The 13,168-nt window shown below is 40.2% G+C and overlaps 1 long non-coding RNA gene across 1 annotated transcript in view; it reads left to right on the plus strand.

Moving 5' to 3' along the window:
* LOC130849056 (uncharacterized) overlaps window positions 1-13,168 on the plus strand; it is a 109,706-nt gene that overhangs the window by 859 nt on the left and 95,679 nt on the right. The window lies entirely within an intron of this gene.

Consider the following 13,168-nt stretch of genomic DNA (forward strand, 5'->3'; position numbering starts at 1 on the left):
CCACCTCCCCGCCACGCTGCTCCACCAGTTGTGCAGCTGGGAAGTAAGATCCCGAGAACCTGGCAGTTATCTCGTAACAGCATAATTATGGTTTATTGGCGCTGGGGGGTGGGAGTGCTTACTGTTTACTTTGCTCGGTATAACCTTAAAAATGCCCCACAATTTTTGTAACCTTGTGTGCCTTTTTTGCTTGTTTGTTTTTATTTTTTCCATTAACTGGGCTCGTTAAATAAATGAAAGCGGCCCAGCGTCTCCAGACCTTTGGGAGGCCCTGTGTGAACAGTCTGAGGTCTCCCAGCTGAGATATGGCTCCTCCATCCTGGAGGCATCTGGGAGCCGTAGGACGCCTTTAAGTAGAGAGCTCAGAGCTCTGAACTTTAGGAAAGGGTGAACACAGAGGCTGGGGCGGGATGGGGGGCAGTCAAGAAGCTGTTAGAGTTATGGTGAGACTCAGTTCACGTACTGTTTATTTATTTTAAAAAATCTTTAAAAAACACTATGTGCCAGGCACTGTTTTTAGTGCTTTGCAAACATTAACTCATTTCTTTCTCATAACAACTCTTTGAGGTAGGAACCCCACTTACAGATGGAGAAATTGAGTCACTGAGAGATTAAGTATTTTGTCACACAGTAACTGGCAGGTCTGAGCGTAGAACCGGCCTGTACTCTGAACCTCTGGGCTCTGCTGTCTCTTCTCTGATTATGCTAGTGGGATTCTGCAGCCTAGGGAAAGGAGGCTAAGCTTTATTCCATGCACTTGAACTAGGGTCTTTGACCCTAGGAGTCAAGAGACCAGATGAAACACAGGTAGATTTCTGGTGGAAAAGGACCTTCAGCCATTCAACCCAAATCCCTCATTTCTTTTTTTTAAAATAAATTTATTTATTTATGTTTAAGCTGTGTTGGGTGTTTGTTGCTGTGTACGGGCTTTCTCTAGTTGTGGCGAGTGGGGGCTACTCTTCCTTGTGGTGCACGGGCTTCTCATCATGGTGGCTTCCCTTGTTGAGGAGCACAGGTTGTATGCGCGCGGGTTTCAGTAGTTGTGGCGCATAGGCTTAGTTGCTCCTCGGCATGTGGGATCTTCCAGGCCCAGGGATCGAACCCGTGTCCCCTGCATTGGCAGGCGGATTGTTAACCACTGCGCCACCAGGGAAGTCCAAATCCCTCATTTCTGTGATAAGAAAATTGAGGTTCAGAATGGGGAAGGGACTTCTCAATTTCCCAAGGGGAAGCTCAGGTGTCCTGGCTTCCAGTTAAGATGCCAGGCCACTGCACCTTGCTCAGGAATGATGGTCCATGCAGCTGTCCCTCTGTACAGCCAATTTTCCACTTAAAAGACTTTGCCCAACAATTTGCGATGTGTAACGCAGGAGGTGGGGGGCAAAGGGCTCATGGAGGATGAACTCATGAGATTTCCTTAATGCAGTCATCTACTTATTGTTGTATAGAGGATAGTTGCCTTACAGACCAGTATATTAAACCTACTACCTAACAGATAAGGTGACTGAGATTCAAAGTGCAGGAGCCACATTTAAAAATAGGACACCTGGGGCTGGAATTTACCCTAGGACTCACTTATACCTTTTAGTTCCTCTCTGAAGGAGTTCCCAAACAGTGGGTTCAATGAACATGTTTAATATATGTCCTCCCTGGTTCCAAAAAGAGGTGGCAGGGTCAGTGTTGCTGTCAGTGCTCCTGTGGGCACCTTCTTCCTTTCAGGTCCTTAGACCTGCCTCTATAAAATAGGAGAATGCAGGCCTGAACAGGTAGGCCTCAGACCTTCAGATTTCCCCAGGAACTTAGTCTGCACTGCCCCAGCCATCTATGGCAGCTTTTTGTTGGTCTTTTAATGCAACTTTAAAGTACAAAGGATCTCTATTTAAAATAAAGCAAAATGGGTAATTCCCTGGTGGTCCAGTGGTTAGGACTCCATACTTCCACTGCCTAGGGCCCAGGTTCAGTCCCTGCTCAGGGAACTAAGGTTCCGCAAGCTGAGTGGTATAGCCAAAAAAAAAAAAAAAAAAAATTGCAATGCTGTAAATTTTTTAAACACAGATATTAGTTTATACTTATGAACATTTTCTTAGGATAAGTTCTTTTTTTGTTTTGTTTTTAAATTTTTTTTGTTTTTTGTTTATTTATTTATTGGCTGTGTTGGGTCTTCGTTGCTTTGCACAGGCTTTCTTTAGTTGCGGTGAGCGAGGGCTACTCTTCATTGTGGTGCCCGGGCTCCTCATTGCCGTGGCTTCTCTTGTTGTGGAGCACCGGCCCTAGGCACATGGGCTTCAGTAATTGTGGCACGTGGGCTCAATAATTGTGGCTCACGGGCTCTAAAGCGCAGGGTCAATAGTTGTGGTGCACGGGCTTAGTTGCTCCATGGCATGTGGGATCTTCCTGGAGCAGGGATGTAACCCATGTCCACTGCATTGGCAGGTGGATTCTTTTTTTTTTTTTAAATGATCGGCTGTAACTTTTTTTTTTAATTAATTAATTAATTAACTTTATTGGCTGTGTTGGGTCTTTTTTGCTGTGCACGGGCTTTCTTTTTAGTTGTGGTGAGCAGGGGCTACTCTTTGTTGTGCACAGGCTCCTCATTGCCGTGGCTTCTCTTGTTGTGGAGCACAGGCTCTAGGCACATGGGCTTCAGTAGTTGCAGCACATGGGCTCAGTAGTTGTGGTTCACGGGCTTAGTTGCTCCGTGACATGTGGGATCTTCCTGGAGCAGGGATCGAACCCCTGTCCCCTGCATTGGCAGGCAGATTCTCAACCACTGCACCACCTAGGAAGCCCAGCAGGCGGATTCTTAACCACTGTGCCACCTAGGAAGCCCTAGGATAAGTTCTACATGTGTAATTAGTGCACTAAATGATAAGAATATTTTTAGACTCCTGTTATGTGTTGCCACATTGCTTCTCAGCAAAATTGTTTTATTGAGCACATACTGTGAGTTGTTTAGTTTCCTTGCAGCTGCTGTCACCAGAACAAGAAAGGAATGCTAATCTGTTGCTCCCTGGCCAACTGCCTCCCCACCAATACTGTGAGCTCTAAACATTCAGGAATGAAGCACAACCACTTGGGGTCTCTCCTGGGAGTCTCCCAATCCCCCACATTCTATCCAAATAATTATACTATCAACCTACAAGCAAATTCTATTCTAAATGCATTTCAGAGTTAGGGAAAGCTGTAGCAAGTTCCGACAGGATGTAGCAAGGAAGAACGGCAATGTGGTAGAATAGGAAGAATAAGGATTGGTATTTGAGAGATCTGGGACCTAGTCCTGCTACTCTACCTGCTGCTGTGTAATGTTGGATGTCACGTTAGCCTCTCTGGTCACAGATTCCATATTTAAAGTAAAGAGGCGAGATTGCTTCCAGCACTAGCAGTCCATGCCTTTTTTGATGAAAATGTTACTCAAGGTCCCATATCTCTGGTCGGTATTCTCCTAGAGGTAACTCTAGGTGAATATTATCTTTTGATAACAACTCCTTTCTTAGATTACCCAATAGTTGCCTGTCATTTAAGGCAACTAAATTTGACACCCTTATTAAGTTTATGCCATTTTTATTGTTGAAAATTATTGATCTTTTTTAATAGTTATGACTTTCACCACAAATTAGCAAATTGTTATCCAGTGTACTTGGTTAAAGTAGTTTGGCCTGACCAGTGTTGTTAGCAAAAATAATATGTGTATGGTTCTTTTCATACAACTTGTGTTCTTTGATCCTCATTATTTAAACAAACAAAAAAATTAAGATAGGTCAGAAATTACAGTCTCCATTTTATCATGAGGAAACTGAGAGGCTGTGAGATGTAGCATCAGGCAGTAGGTGATGGAGCAGGAATACTAATGTGGCCTGTGATTGCTTTTGATCTGTGACTTCCCACAAGAAGGAATAGACGCTCTTCCCCGAAGCCTAGATCCACTGCTGGATTTGTGACCTAGGCTTAGCGAAGCAGAACATCTCACTCCTCTGACAACAGTAATTGGCCCAAGTGTCAGAATGTGACCTCAAGCCCATTAGAGCCATTACTGGGAGATTAGTGCAGGAAGCAGGGGCTGGGGAAGCATTCTTTCTGCTGGGGTTGCTTAGCAGGTGCAGCCATTTTTCTTCTGTCACGTGGTGACGACCTTCCTGCAGTAAGAGAGAAGCAGGCCAACAGGAAAGGAAAAGCCGAGACAGATATCAAGTGTTGAATCGCTGGTTCCAGAGGCCCTGGTTTCTGAAGCTGTTTAGTTCTGTGACTTATTTGACTAGTTCTCCGGGCTAGATGAGCCAGTGAATTTCTTTTTTTCCCTTACACTAATTAGAATTCCTTTTCTTGTTATTTGCAGCCAGGAAATGAACCCTGAACCTCTGGCTCTCAGGCCCCAGGGCCCTTTCTTCTTATGTGAATAATAGCAGGGAGTCATTGAACACTTCCAATGTGCCAGGCAGTGTGCTAAACACGGCACTTATTTACTGGACCGAAACTAAAGTCCCAATCCAGAAAGGCTGAATATGGGACCTTGGAAAAGAGAAACCCCTTCCCCAGGTACCATGGCATCTGCACTATCTTTTTAAGGACTGGGGAGATTAGAGTTTTTGTAAAAGTGTGGTCAGGTGATTCTGAAACTCAGTCCTCCTAAAACCATGTTCCCTTACCGAGTTTATGGTTAATCTCTCTATCCAAAACTTATTCCCTTTCTCGTCCCCTCTGATCTCAGTCCTATGCTAATTGAACAGCCATCAACCAGAGTCAGATGACTAAAATTACTGTTCTTGATAACATCATTACTGTACTGAAATTTCTATTCTAAATTTCATCATTAAACATACAAACTTGGTTGTTTCTCCAGCGCAGCATGAGCTGACAGATCCCTGAGCCATAGGCCACTTGGCCGGAGAATTGTAAACCAGAGACATCCTGATTCCTGAAACTATGTTCAAGAAATGTCATAGAAATTTTGCAAGACGATGATTAATCCCAGCCTCTTTGTTCTTCCTCTTTTAAAAAAAACCCTCACTCAAGGACCAAATCAGAATAGATCTGAGGCTTGTTTTCCTTGCTTGGTCCCCTGCAGTAAAATCCTTACTTTCCTGCAAACTCCCACTATCAGAGATGGGCTTTCTGTTTCACAGCCACCTGAGCCCTTGCTGGGTTTCAATTCTGCCCTGGTAGAGAAGGGTACCTAACTGCGGGGGGAAGGCTCCAGATTGCAGCACACTCTTCTTCTACGATGGAGGAAATGGTCCTTCCCCTGCCTCCTTCCTGCTTACTGCTTCCTCATTCTTTTTTATTTATTTGGTTATACTGGGTGTTAATTGCGATAGGTGGCCTCCTTAGTTGTGGCTCACAGGCTCCTTAGTTGTGGCATGCATGTTCCTTAGTTGTAGCATGCAAATTCTTAGTTGCGCCATGCATGTGGGATCTAGTTCCCTGACTAGGGATTGAACCTGGGCCCCCTGCGTAGGGAGTGCGGAGTCTTAACCACTGTGCCACCAGGGAAGCCCCTGCTTCCTCATTCTTAGCAGCCATTCTGATTTGATGATATGCATTGCATTTCTGAGAGAAAGGCCTGATATGAGTGCAAGATATTTTCATTGCTAAGTCATTTTTTTAAAATGTCTAACCCATTGCTCTTTTTTTTTTTTTGCATTTTACACACATCATCTCTTTTATTCTTCATAAAACATTGCTCTTTCTTAAAAATAGTTGAGGTATCATTGACGTATAACATGTATTAGTTTCAGGTATACAACATAATGATTTGAAATGTCTATCTATTGCGAAATGATCACTGCAGGAACTCTAATTAAAAGCTAAATCATTTTAGATTGCAAGACTTAAAGTGTTCACATCACTACATTCAATTACCCTCAGGCTTCATGGTGAAAACACAAAGAACATTTCCCAGTAAATTTATGTGGTCAGTCCCGATCACTCTTCTGAACTCCTTACTCATGTATCTCATGCCTTGTGGCACTTGCATTGGGATGACTTACCATCACATCCAGATTAGCATGTCCAAGCCTGAACTTACCATCTCCCCCTTCACCTCCCAAACCTCCCCTTCTGTGGTCTTCTCCATCGTTCTAAATGTTCTGTTCACTCAGTGGGACGAGCTAAAGACCGAGGAGTCATTTCTGAAACTTCACTCTCCACAAGCCATCACAGTTGATTCATTACCAAGTTTTCCCAGTTATACCTCCAAAAATATCCTAAATGTCCTCCCTTTCCTCATTTTCCCATGTCTCTGCTGTATCCAAGCTATCGTCACTTGCTCAGATTCCTGCATTAGTCTCACTAGCCTTCCTGCCTTTATCCACATTTGACTCCCTCCTGCCCAGTCACAGAATAGCTAGAGTGGTCTTTGAGAATTTAAGATCATGTCAGTTTCCCGCTTAAACCTGTCGTTGGTTTCCCATAGCACTGGAAATAAAATTCACATTCCTGTGGGCCCTGCCCACCTCTCCAATCTCATCTGGTGGCTCTTTCCCCCTCACCAAGGACACGACAGCCACAGTGGCCTGCCTGTTCCTGCAACACGCCAGGCTCATTTGTTTTTTTATTTATTTTTTTATTAGTTATCTATTTTATACATATTAGCATACATATATGTTAACATACACACATGTTAACCGCAATCTTCCAATTCATCCCACCATCGCCTGCGTACGGCTCTTCCTTCTGCTTGAAACGTGATCCACTGCTCCTTCCATTATTTGCTTCTTCTCAACCACCTGTTTCCAACTTAAAGTTCGTCTCTTTAAATCCTCTTTCCATGACTACCACTCTTTCTAAGGAAGAGTCTCCCTACTGCTGCTTACTCACGATTTTAACATCCTCTTTGTTTTCTTCTCACAGGAATTGTAATCATTTTATTCTTCCTTTGCTAATTTTCTGTCTTCCTGACAGGATTATAAGCTTCACAAGGACGAGGCATTATGTTGTATGCCTAATATGTACTCAATACAATTAGTTGGATGAATGAATAACAATTCGATAAGAAAAAAAATAAACCCAAATGAGTGATACCAACAGGAGGTCATAGGAGAAAATGTATACGAGCCAACAAACACAAGAGGATGCCCAGACTCTGTCCCATAATTTAAAAGGAGGGAAAATGCACTTTTCATATATCAGATTGCCAGAATTTAGAGGTTTGACCATATCTCTCAGCCTTAGTGAGAGTCTGGAAAAACAGGTTTTAGCATGGTAAATCAGTGCAGTTTTTTAGAAAGCATTTGGCAATATCTATCAAGTTATAAAAGGCATATATTCATTGACCCAAGAATTCTAGAGATAGACTTGCATTAAAATGCAAATAAATATCTTCCAGAGTATTTATTGTAGCTTTTTTTTTTTTTTTCCTCTTTTTGTGCTGCATTGTGCAGCATGCAGGATCTTAGTTCCCCAGCCAGGGATCAAACCTGTGCCCCCTGCAATGGAAGCACAGAGTTTTAACCACTGGACCACCAGGGAGGTCCCAATTGTAGCATTTTTTTGGTAATAGGAAGAATACAGAATAATAACAGCTAACATTTTTGAGTACTCACTGTGTTCCAGGACAGAGCAACTCTATGAAGTGGTTGTTATTATTATAATCCATTTTGCAAGTGGGGTAATTAGCTGGTAACTTCCCCAAGGACCCACAGCCAGTAAGTGCCAGAGCTGGGAATTTAACCCCAAGCTGCACACTTAATCATTATGCTATACTCTCATTTGAACCACCTAAATGTCTGTTTAAGTAGGGAACAAGTTACATAAATATGGTATTTGAAGTTACATACTGTATGTCCCTCCCACCATAATTATAAAACTGAAAAAAATACATGAAGTGACTGTTTGGCCGTTGTACAATTGGCAGTGTGATCCCTAAGTAAAAAGAAGTGTACAAAGTGAACCCCACTATTCCCTGGCTTTCTGCCTGGTGGCACTTTCTAGTGCTGTGGTGAGGTGAAATTCAAGCAGAACACAGCAGAGATTTAACATTTGAAGCTGTTGTAGATCGGAGTATTAGGCAGGAGGGTGTACAGAAAAGGAGCTCCAGAAATGTGCATATGGGTCTTCTTAAGTCTTTAGCCAAACACCAAAGACCAAAGTATGTTCAGAGTGAGATCTCACAGGCCTGGCAGAGAACAGCTACTAGATCTCACAGCACTGGGGAACATAGGAGTTCCTATTAGGCAGAATCAAGAGACCTCATTAAATACTCTGAGCATTCAGTTGAGACCCCAGAAAGGCCATGCATTAGGACTAGGGCTACTCTAGCACTGGAGTATGTGCCACTCTAGACCTTTCCAATAAAGCTTAAAAATAAGCTGCCAAAAGAACAACCTATCTGCCAGTAAGTTAACTTGGCCAGAACAAGACACGACATCCTTTAAAGGAAAGCAACAAAATCCTGACACTCAAAAAATTTAGCATTCACAATGTCCAGCATAAAATGTAGAGTTGCTAGACATAAAAATAAAAATCAGGAAAATGTGACCCATAACCAGAGTGAAAAAGAAAATAAAGACAATAGAAATTGACCCATAGACGTCAGATGTTGAAAGAGCATACAGGTAATTTTAAACAGCTATTCTGAATATACTTAAGAATTTGAACGAAAAGATTAACATACTGGGTAAGAGATGGAAAAGCATACTAAAGAAATAGAAACAGTAAAAAAAAAAAAAAAAAAAGAAATGGAAATTCTATTTTTTTTTAAATGGAAGTATAGTTGATTTACAATGTTCTGTTAATTTCTGCTATACAGCAAAGTGATTCATATATATATATTTTTTTCCATTATGGTTTTTCACAGGATATTGAATACAATTCCCTGTGCTATACAGTAGGACCTTATTGTTTATCCATTCTATATATAATAGTTTGCATCTACTAACCCCAGCCTCCCATTACATTCCTTCCTCATACCCCCCTTTCCCTTGGCAACCACAAGTCTGTTTTCTATGTCTGTGAGTCTGTTTTTGTTTCGTAGTTAGGTTCATTTGTGTCATTTCACATATAAGTAATATCATATGGTATTTCTCTTTCTCTTTCTGACTTAATTTACTTAGTATGATAGTCTCAGTTGCATTCATGTTGCTGCAAATGGCATTATTTCGTTCTTTTTTATGGCTGAGTTGTGTTCCATTGTATATATGTACCACATCTTTATCCATTCATATGTTGATGGACAGAAACAGAAATTTTGGAAATGAAAAATGTAGCATCTGGAATATAAATTCACTGGGTGGAATTAATAGCACACTGGAAACTACAGAAGGAAAAATCAGTGAAATTGAAGATAGGAACATAGGAATTATCCAGAGTGATGCTTACTGAGGGGGGAAAAGGCTGGAAAAAGGAAAAAGAGCAATGGCTACTGGGTAATATCAAATGGTCTAACATGTATAATTGCAGTCCTAGAATAAGAGGAGAAAAAGACTAGGGTAGAAAACAATTATTTAAGAAATAGTGGCCGAAATACTTCCAAATTTGAAGAAAAATATCAATTCATAGATCCTTGAATCTCAGTGAACCTCAAACAGGAAAAAATGCAAAGAAAATCATATGTAGGCACAGCAATCAAATTACTAAAAATGAAAAAGAGTAAATTTTGAAAGTACCTGGAGGAGAAATATACAACTAGGCAAACAGCAATAAGAATGATCACTGATTTTTCACCAGAAATAATGCTGTCAGAGACAATGAAAAAATACTGTTAATTTGGGAACCTATGTCCTTTGAAAATATTCTTGAAAAAACAAAGGCCTGTGATAGTGGGGGTGGGGTTGAGGGGTGGTTCAAAGGGTATATGGGAACTCTTTGTACTTGTCACTCAATTTTGCTCTGACTCTAAAACTGCTCTCTTATTTTTTAATGAAGGCAAAAAATATATATTTTCAGACAAAAAGGCTGAGAGAATTCACCAGTAGACCTGCACCACAAGAAATTAAATGTTAAAGCAAGTTCTTCAGGTCAAAGAAAATAATGTAAGATGGAAACATTTATACGAGGGTGAGTCAAAAATCATCCACACTCTAGCTGTAGCATTTATAGACATCTTAATATAACTGGAGTGAGGATAATTTTTGACTCACCCTCATACAAAGGAATGAAAAGCACCAGAAATGGTGCATTTGCAGATTTAAAAAAATACTTTTTTTCTCGTTAAATTTCTTTAAAAATAATTATTTCAGGGCTTCCCTGGTGGCACAGTGGTTAACAATCTGCCTGCCAATGCAGGGGACATGGATTTGAACCCTGGTCTGGGGAGATCCCACGCGCCACAGAGCAACTAAGCCCATGAACCACAACTACTGAGCCCACACACCACAACTACTGAAGCCCGTGTGCGTAGAGCCCATACTTCACAAGAGAAGCCACCGCAATAAGAAGCCTGCACACTGCAATAAAGAGTAGCCCCAACTCGCCGCAACTAGAGAAAGCCTGCATGCAGCAATGAAGACCAAACACAGCCAATAAATAAGAATGAATAAATAAATAAATAGTAAAAAAAATTATTTAAAGAAGAAATACTAACACTATATTGTGAGGTTTATAACATAATGTAAGGTTCTTCAGTTATATGTGAAGTGGTATATTAACTCAAGGTAGGCTGTGATAAGTTATGAATGTGTATTGTATTCCCTAGAGTAACTATTAAAACAAAGATGTATATCTAAAAATCTAGTGGAGGAGATAAAATGAAAAAAAAAAAAAGAAAAAAATGCAACAAAGGAGGGATAAAGGAACAAAATATAGGTGAGACAAAGCAAAAACAAATAGCAAAATAATAGGCTTAACACAACCATATCAATAATTACACTAAAGGTAAAGAGACCATATTTTCCAGATTGCCAAACTAAATTAAAAAAAAATACTCATTATATACAAGAAATTATACTTTAAATATACTGACATAAATAAGTAAAAGTAAAAGAATGGAAAATATATGCAATGCAAAGGCTAATCATAAGAAAGCTGGGGTGGCTACATTAATTAATATCAGATAAAATAGACTTTAAGATAGAGTACAATCAGAGGGAATTTCATAATAAAGAAATTATTAATTCATTAAGAAGACATAAAATCCAAAATTTGTATGAATCTAATAATAGAGCTTTGAAATATGTGAAGCAAAAATTGACCAACTAAAAAGAGAAATAGACAAATCCATAATCATAGTTGAAGGACACCTTCTTTTACTAATTTATAAAACAGACCCAAAAAGTCAGTAAATATATAGAATATTTGAACAGTACCATCAGCCAGCTTGACCTATTGACATGTATCAAACACTGCATCCAACTGCTGAATACACATTCTTTTCAAGAGTACACTGAACATTCTTCAAGATAGAGTATGTTAGGCCACAAAATAAATATATATCACTAAATATAAAATAAAATCATACAGAGTATATTTTCTGACAACTTTGTTAACTTAGGAGTTGAAAAAAAATTAGGAATTGATTACAGTGGAATGTCCAGGAAATCTCCAAATATTTGGAAATTATCATATTACCAGATAATCATAGGGTCAAAGAAATTGCAAGGAGTTAGAAAATATTTTTAAATGAATGATGATGAAAACATACCAAAATTTGTGGGATACAGCTAGCAGTGCTTAAAGGGAAATTTATAGCTTTTTAAAATAAATTTATTTATTTATTTATTTATTGCCTGCATTGGGTCTTCATTGCTGTATGTGGGCTTTCTCTAGTTGCAGCGAGTGGGGGGCTACTCTTCATTGCAGTGCACAGGCTTCTCATTGTGAGGGGCGTTTCTCACTGCAGTGGCTTCTCTTGTTGCAGAGCATGGGCTCTAGGCAAGCGGGCTTCAGTAGTTGTGGCACACAGGCTCAATAGTTGTGGCTTGTGGGCTCTAGAGTGCAGGCTCAGTAATTGTAGCACACAGGCTTAGTTGCTTCACAGCATGTGGAATCTTCCTGGACCAGGGATCAAACCCATGTCCCCTGAATTAGCAGGCGGGCTCTTAACCACTGCACCACCAGGGGAGCCCAGGAAATTTATAGCTTTAAATGCTTGTTTTAGAAAAGGTAGGAAATCAATGAAATATAAAATACAAGTAGAGAAGGTAAACACAATAAAAAATTATTGTGTTATTTGAAAAAAATGAAAAAAGTTGATAAATCTCTAGCAATAATAATGAAAAAAAAGAGAAAATATCTCACACTATAAAAAAAAATAAACTCAAAGTTGCTTAAAGACTTAAATATATAAGACATGGCACCATAACACACCTAGAAGAGAACATAGGCAAAACATTATCTGACATAAATTATACTACTGTTTTCTTAGGTCAGTCTCACAAGGCAATAATAGAAATAAAAGCAGAATAAACAAATGGGACCTGATCCAGCTTACAAGCTTCTGTACAGCAAAGGAAACCATCAACAAATGAAAAGATAACCTATGCAATGGGAGAAGATATTTGCAAAAGATGTGACAGACAAGGATTTAATTTCCAAAATATACAAACAGCACATACAACTCAATAAGAAAAAAACAAACAACCCAATCAAAAAGTGGGCAGAAGACCTAAATAGACATTTCCCCAAAGAAGACATACACATGGCCAACAGGCACATGAAAAAAATGTTCAACATCACTAATAGAGAAATGCAAATCAAAACTACAATGCGGGGACTTCCCTGGTGGCACAGTGGTTAAGAATCTGCCTGCCAATGCAGGGGACACAGGTTCAATCCCTGGGCCGGGAAGACCCCACATGCTGAGGAGCAACTAAGCCTGTGCACCACAACTACTGAGCCCTCAAGCCACAACTATTGAGCCCATGTGCTGCAACTACTGAAGCCCATGCACCTAGAGCTCATGCTCTGCAACAAGAGAAACCACTGCAATGAGAAGCCCGCACAGCACGACAAAGAGTAGCGCCAGCTCACTGCAACTAGAGAAAGCCCATGTGCGGCAATGAAGACCCAATGCAGGCAATAAATAAGTAAATAAATAAATAAATTTATAAAAACAAAAAAAAATAAACTACAGTGAGGGACTTCCCTGGTGGTCCAGTGGCTAAGACTCTGTGCTCCCAGTGGAGGGGACCCAGGTTTGATCCCTGGTCAGGGAACTAGATCCCACATGCCATGACTAAAGATCCCGCATGCTGCAACTAAGACCCAACACAGCCAAATAAATAAATAAAAATTTTTA

This window comes from Hippopotamus amphibius, chromosome 3 (genome assembly GCF_030028045.1).
Source record: "Hippopotamus amphibius kiboko isolate mHipAmp2 chromosome 3, mHipAmp2.hap2, whole genome shotgun sequence".
NCBI classification, from domain to species: Eukaryota; Metazoa; Chordata; class Mammalia; order Artiodactyla; family Hippopotamidae; genus Hippopotamus; species Hippopotamus amphibius.